Here is a 6,863-nt window from a genome sequence, read left to right as displayed (position 1 = left end):
ATTGCTTTTGCAATCACCCTTTAATCCAGCAATCCCACTTCCAGCATTTTAACCTAAAGACATGCTGGAAAAAAATGCTAAAATGATTTATCGCACAAGGTTATTCATTGTGGCATTATTTGAGATACAAAAGGTTGGAACCAATCCAAATGCCCATCATTAGGAGACTGGCTGAATCAGCTGTGGTCCATTCACACAGTGGAATACTCTCTGGCTGTAAAAAGAAATGTGGAAGGTCACTGCAATGGCATGATCTCCAGATGTATTGCTACGTGAAAAAGCACAACTTTGTAGAACTGAATATCTAGGATGCTATTTTCTGTGTAACAATGGGGCAGGAAGAGTTATAAATATGTATACAAACTGTTTATATTTGCAAAAAATAGTAAAAGAATAAACAAACACATAAAACCCCCTGAAAATGATGACTTTTGTGGGAAAGAATAGAGCAGAGGGACAACGATGGAAGGGGAATTTTCTTACACATAGACTGTTGTGTGGTTTTGACTTCAGAATCAGATAAATATTTTACACATTCAAAAATAACATTAAATCAAAAGGAAAGGAGAAAAAAAGCATCTCTAGAATTTGAAAGCAACCTGAAACGAAAGGACCTTGAATGTATATCAAGTTAGTGATATAACCCAGTCAGTAAAAACGATTGTTCCAATGTTCCAATGGGCTTTACGACACAACATAGCTACTATAACTTTAAAAAAAATTAATCTTTTTTAATTGTTATTTTACTTATTTACTTAGCTGTGCTGGATCTCTGTTGCAGCATTCTGGATCTAGTTCCCTGACCAGAGACTGAACCCAGGCCATCTTCACTGGGACTCAGAGTCTTAGCCACTAGGCCACCAGGGAAGTCCATAAAGAAACATTTTTGAAGGTCAAAAAGAACTGCAAAGAAATCTTAACATTTCATTTGGAAGTCTTACTGTTAGTAAAAATACCGGCATTATTTTTGAAACTAGTTTATATAAATCACAGGATAATGCAAATAAGTAATGATGATGGACTGGAACCCAAGATCTCAGTGGATCCGAGAAAAGAGATATGAGGATAAGACCAAAGAAGTTAAGTAAAAACCTTGAAATGTTACATTTGAATTGGAAATAATAGCAGAAACCTGCAATCATTTTATTTTTCTGTTCGAAAGTATATATTTTCCAGTTCTGTCCACTGAAAATGTTGGCAGCAATGATAACCCTTTATCAATGAGCATATCTAGAGCCCAGATCGTGTTCTCCAACTACCAAGAATCTCAGCTCCTTGGAGACTGGCTAATCCCAGATCTGTGGCAGAAAATAGACAAGATGAGTCTGGGACATTTTGTTGGGCCAGAAAGCAAGGACATTGTCAAAGAGTAAGGGGATCATGTCCAAAGGATGTATAGGAGCCAAAAAGAAAAGCAGGATAATGATTGAAACACATTGACTATATAAACATTTATATGCCCCTATTGATGCTCAGAGAAAAGAGGGTTCAAATCAACCAAATATCATTAAATACCATTGGAGATAACCAGGGCATAATTCCTCATCCTGAGGATTAGCCATGAAAAGGAAAGAATTAGGCTTTTATCTTGTCATTTTTCTACTATTTCATCTCAACTTAAAGCCCTAGTTTATGAGAGAAAGTTCCCTATTAAAAATTCCAACTAATAAATGTAGAAGGATTGATAGGATTAGAAAATCATCTTTTTTATAGCCCTTAATAAAATAATGGGTTCAGACTATAATCACCAACGGATGAAATTATTATACTAAAAGTTGACAGGGAGTTTTATGATGGAGGGATCAGATTGTCACCACCTGAGCCCACTGGTTAATCTCAGTATCACTGAGTGTGTTTCCTGCTGCAATGTCGTGTGACACGCATAGCCCTGCCTATCAAGTGTCTGCCTTTGCTTGGATTCCCTCAAAAAAACAGACCAAAGGAAAAGGATCTGGGCGTAAGTAGCTTATTTGGGAGGTGATCACAGGAAGTATCTTTATGGGAGTTTGGGGAGGTGAGGCCAGGAAGGTAGAAATACAATACAAAGTGAATTAATGAATGGCATATCACTTAGACAACTGGGTCCCAGTTCCTCTGGGGACCCTCTGAAATGCTATGCAGGCAGTGTTAGAAACCTCCTCTGAGAGGCAAGCAAACTAGAGTGTTGAGCCACCTGCTCCCATCCTGCTTGGTTAAAGATTACTCCTGGGAACCTCCCTGGTTAAGAATCTGCCTGCCAGTGCTGGGGACACAGGTTCAATCCCTGGTCCGGGAAGTTCCCATATATCATGGGGCAACTAAGCCTGTGGACCAAACTACTGAAGCCTGAGCATCCTAGAGCTTGTGCTCTGTGCCGAGAGAAACCCACCCCTTCCCCACAATGAGAAGCCCAAGCACTGCAACTAGAGTAGCTCTTGCTTGCTGCAGCTAGAGATAGCCTGTGCAGCGATGAAGACCCAGTGCAGCCATAAATAAATAATACATACATACATACATAAAATTCTTTTTAAAAGGTCACTTCTATTGTATTAATACCCCCGAGAATGCCCTCAGTGTGCAAGACTCAGCAGGGCATTGGTCCAGCATGTCTGCAAGTGGAGTCTAGGATTGACCAAGAGGATCTAGCTGGGTATCAGCTCCAGTGGCTTTGTGTCTTGCTGGAAGAGTTGACTTCTGGTGACAGGATCTCCACTAGGAAGAGCGAGATGAATGATACATAGAAGCAGGCAGACACCTCCAGAATGGAGGACAGATGACTTCTTCAAAATGCTGTTCTCTGAGCTAGTTACCCTTGTGAGCAATGGGCCCAACCCCACTGGGGCCCCTCTGAGGACCCACGAGGAGCAGGCCTTGGAGTTGTGCCTCTTAAGACCAGAGAGCTGAGGCGTTTATCAAGCACTCCACGGTGGAAGGTTACTCTCAGGCATCAGCTTTCTGCATTTCCAAACTGTGCCTGCTGGTAGGCTGAGTGGCTTTCCCCAGCAGAGCAGAAAGCCCAGGGAAGCCGCAGAGCACACTTGAAGCAGGGTGGTGGGGCGAGGTGCACAAAACCGGCTCCCCAGCTGCCAGGAGCCTGCGGGCCAAGGGGTTGTGGGGAGGGACACCATCATTGTCTGTAAGCATCTTGGCAAATTCTCACGTGTTCTCAAAAACAAATGCCTTTTGCTACCCCTGCTACTAGATACCTCCAGCAGATACCTCCGGTCCTCACCAGGTACCAGAATTTCCCCTGTGAAAGCAGGCTGTGATGTGTGATGTGTGTGTGTGTGTATGTGTGGCGGAGCGGGGAGTGTGAAGGCACTTGTAATACCAGGTAGTGCTCGGAGTTTCTGTGCTGGGTGCAGCTCATTTCCTCCTCACAGACATGGGCTCTGTGAACGTTCAAGTTCAGACATGTCACTTCCCTGTTTAAGATCAGCCCAGCAGCCCTGCCCCTGTTCTGGTCACCATCTCTCCTCTCTCAGGCTCTCTCAGCCTCACTCTTCCCCAGCCCTCCACCTGTCTCTGTCTCTTCCTTGCTCTCCCACCCCGACACCTGGTTCCCATTTCTGCCTCTGTCAGGCCTTGGGCCTCCACCTGGAACTCTCCATGGCTCTGTGTCCTTCCTCCTTCAGGATAGTTTTCTGCTTTCCAAACAGGAGCCAGTTTAGAAAAAAAAAAAACTCTTATAAAATTTTGCATTGTAAACATACCATAAAGAGATATTAAAAGTTAGAAAGAGGAAAAAATTAACAATCCCTTCATTCTGACTCAGCAGCTGTGGTCAGTTTTGGTTATTTCCTTTCAGCCTTTTAAAAATGAGTTTTTAAGCATATCATCCTATTTTGTTGTTGTTGGTTAGTCACTTAGTTGTGTCTGACTCCCTTGTGACCCCACAGATTGTAGCCCACCAGGCTCCTCTGTCCATGGGATTTTCCAGGCAAGAATATTGGAGTGGGTTGCCATTTCCTTCTCCAGGGGATCTTCCCAATCCAGGAATCAACCCACATCTCCTGCATTGGCAGGTGGATTCTTTAACCACTGAACCACCACGGAAGCCCCATATCATCTTATACTTTTAATTTAATATGTTGCTTTTTTATCTTAATAATAAATCCCTCCAGTGGTTTCCAATGTCAGAGCAAAACCCAAAATGCCTTTAAGATGGCCTATGAGGGGAACTCTGATGGCCCCCACCTTCTGGACACTGTCACTCTTCTCCAATCACAATGACAGTCTTGCTTTCCTGAATGTGCTAGGTGTGCTCCGGCCTCGGATCTTCACACTGGTTAATCCCACTGCCTGAAATGTCTTTTTCCCCAAAGTCTGCATGGATCAGTTCTCACCTGCTTTAAGGGTTTACTCAAGGGTCACTTGCTTGGCCAAACCTGCTGTGACCGACCCATCTAAACAGTGATAGCTGCCCTCCGAATTTGCTACCCAATTTTTCACTCTAACAATGATGTTGCAGAACAACTCTACTGCACACACTTTATCAATGCTTTTCTCAACCATCCTCTAGAGGAACATTTTGATTGAAGTGGAATTCCTGGATTTAAAGGTATAAACATTTAAAATTTCTATGGAATTGCCAGATCACCCTTCACTAAACTTCACCAGTGAATACCTCCATCAAGGGCACATGACTGTGCTCTGTCCCCTTATCTGACTTTTAAATTTTTGCCAGTTTGCTAAGGAAAATGTATGTTAGTGCTGTTTTAATTTGCATTTCCCTAATTAGAACTGACACTGAACATCTTTTCATGTATCAATACTTATTGGATGTTTGTGAACATCCATAAGGTTTCTCTGTGAACCTTATTTTTCATATCCTTTGCCTATTCTTCTATTGGGTTACTGTCTATTTTTTATTGGTTTATAGGAGATTTTTGTATGTTGTGGATCTATTTAGCCAGGGTAGGTTTTACCATTATTTGGTTCTAGTCACATGTAGGTTGTAGGGAGTCTTCATTTCCCTATTACCACCTCTTCTATATGAATAGCAAGGAGAGATAAGAAAGGCTTCCTCAGTGATCAATGCAAAGAAATAGAGGGAAACAATAGAATGGGAAAGACTAGAGAGCTCTTCAAGAAAATTAGAGCTGCCAAGGGAATATTTCATGCAAAGATGGGCACATTAAAGGACAGAAGTGATATGGACCTAACGGAAGCAGAAGATATTAAGAAGAGGTGGCAAGAATACACAGAATAACCATACAAAAAAGATCTTCATGACCCAGATAATCATGATGGTGTGATCACTCACCTAGAGCCAGACATCCTGGAATGTGAAGTCAAGTGGGCCTTAGGAAGCATCACTATGAACAAAGCTAATGGAGGTGATGGAATTCCAGTTGAGTTATTTCAAATCCTAAAAGATGATGCTGTGAAAGTGCTGCACTCAATATGCCAGCAAATTTGGAAAACTCACCAATGGCCATAAGACTGGAAAAGGTCAGTTTTCATTCCAATCCCAAAGAAAGGCAATGCCAAAGAATGTTCAAACTACCACACAATTGCACTCATCTCACACGCTAGTAAAGTAATGCTCAAAATTCTCCAAGCCATGGAGAAGGAAATGGCAACCCACTCCAGTATTCTTGCCTGGAAAATCCCAAGGATGGAGGACCCTGGTAGGCTACAGTCCATGGGGTCACAAAGAGTCGAACACGACTGAGTGACTTCACTTTCACTTTCTTTAAATGTATAGTTAAAAAAAAAAAATTCTCCAAGCCAGGCTTCAACAGTATGTGAACTGTGAACTTCCAGATGCTCAAGCTGGATTTAGAATAGGCAGAGGAACCAGAGATCAAATTGCCAACATCCATTGGATCATTGAAAAAGCAAGAGAATTCCAGAAAAACATCTACTTCCGCTTTATTGACTATGCCAAAGCCTTTGTCTGTGTGGATCACAACAAACTGTGGAAAATTCTTCAAGAGATGGGAACACCAGACCACCTGACCTGCCTCTTGAGAAATCTGTATGCAGGTCAGGAACCAACAGTTAAAACTGGACATAGAACAACAGACTGATTCCAAATAGGGAAAGGTTGTATATTGTCACCCTGCTTATTTAACTTATATGCAGAGTACATCAGGTGAAATGCTGGACTGGATGAAGCACAAGCTGGAATCAAGATTGGTGGGAGAAATATCAATAACCTCAGATATGCAGATGACACTACCCTTATGGCAGAAAGCGAAGAACTAAAGAGCGTCTTGAAGAAAGTGAAAGAGGAGTGTGAAAAAGTTGGCTTAAAACTCAATATTCAGAAGGCTAAGATCATGGCATCTGGTCCCATCATTTCATGGCAAATAGATGGGGAAACAATGGGAAACAATAAAGTGACTTTATCTTGAGGGGCTCCAAAATCACTGCAGATGGTGACTGCAGCCGTGAAATTAAGAGAGGCTTGCTCCTTGGAAGAAAAGCTATGTATGACCAACCTAGATAGCATATTAAAAAGCGGAGACATTATTTTGCCAACAAAAGTCCATCTAGTCAAAGCTATGGTTTTCCCAGTAGTCATGTATGGATGTGAGAGTTGGACCATAAAATAGGCTGAGTGCTGAAAAAATTGATGCTTTTGAACTGTGGTGTTGGAGAAGACTCTTAAGAGTCCCATAGACTGCAAGGAGATCCAATCAGTCCATCCTAAAGGAAATCAATCCTGAATGTTCATTGGAAAGACTGATGGTAAAGCTGAAACTCCAATACTTTGGCCACCTGATGTGAAGAACTGACTCATCTGAAAAGACCCTGATGCTGGGAAAGATTGAAGGTGGGAGGAGAAGGGGATGACAGCAGATGAGATGGTTGGATGGCATCACTGACTCGATGGACCTGAGTTTGAGTAAACTCTGGGAGTTGGTGATAGACAG

This window comes from Cervus canadensis, chromosome 24 (genome assembly GCF_019320065.1).
Source record: "Cervus canadensis isolate Bull #8, Minnesota chromosome 24, ASM1932006v1, whole genome shotgun sequence".
In the NCBI taxonomy this organism is placed as follows: Eukaryota; Metazoa; Chordata; class Mammalia; order Artiodactyla; family Cervidae; genus Cervus; species Cervus canadensis.
The sequence above is the reverse complement of the archived record's forward strand: the minus strand, read 5'-3'. Positions refer to the sequence as shown.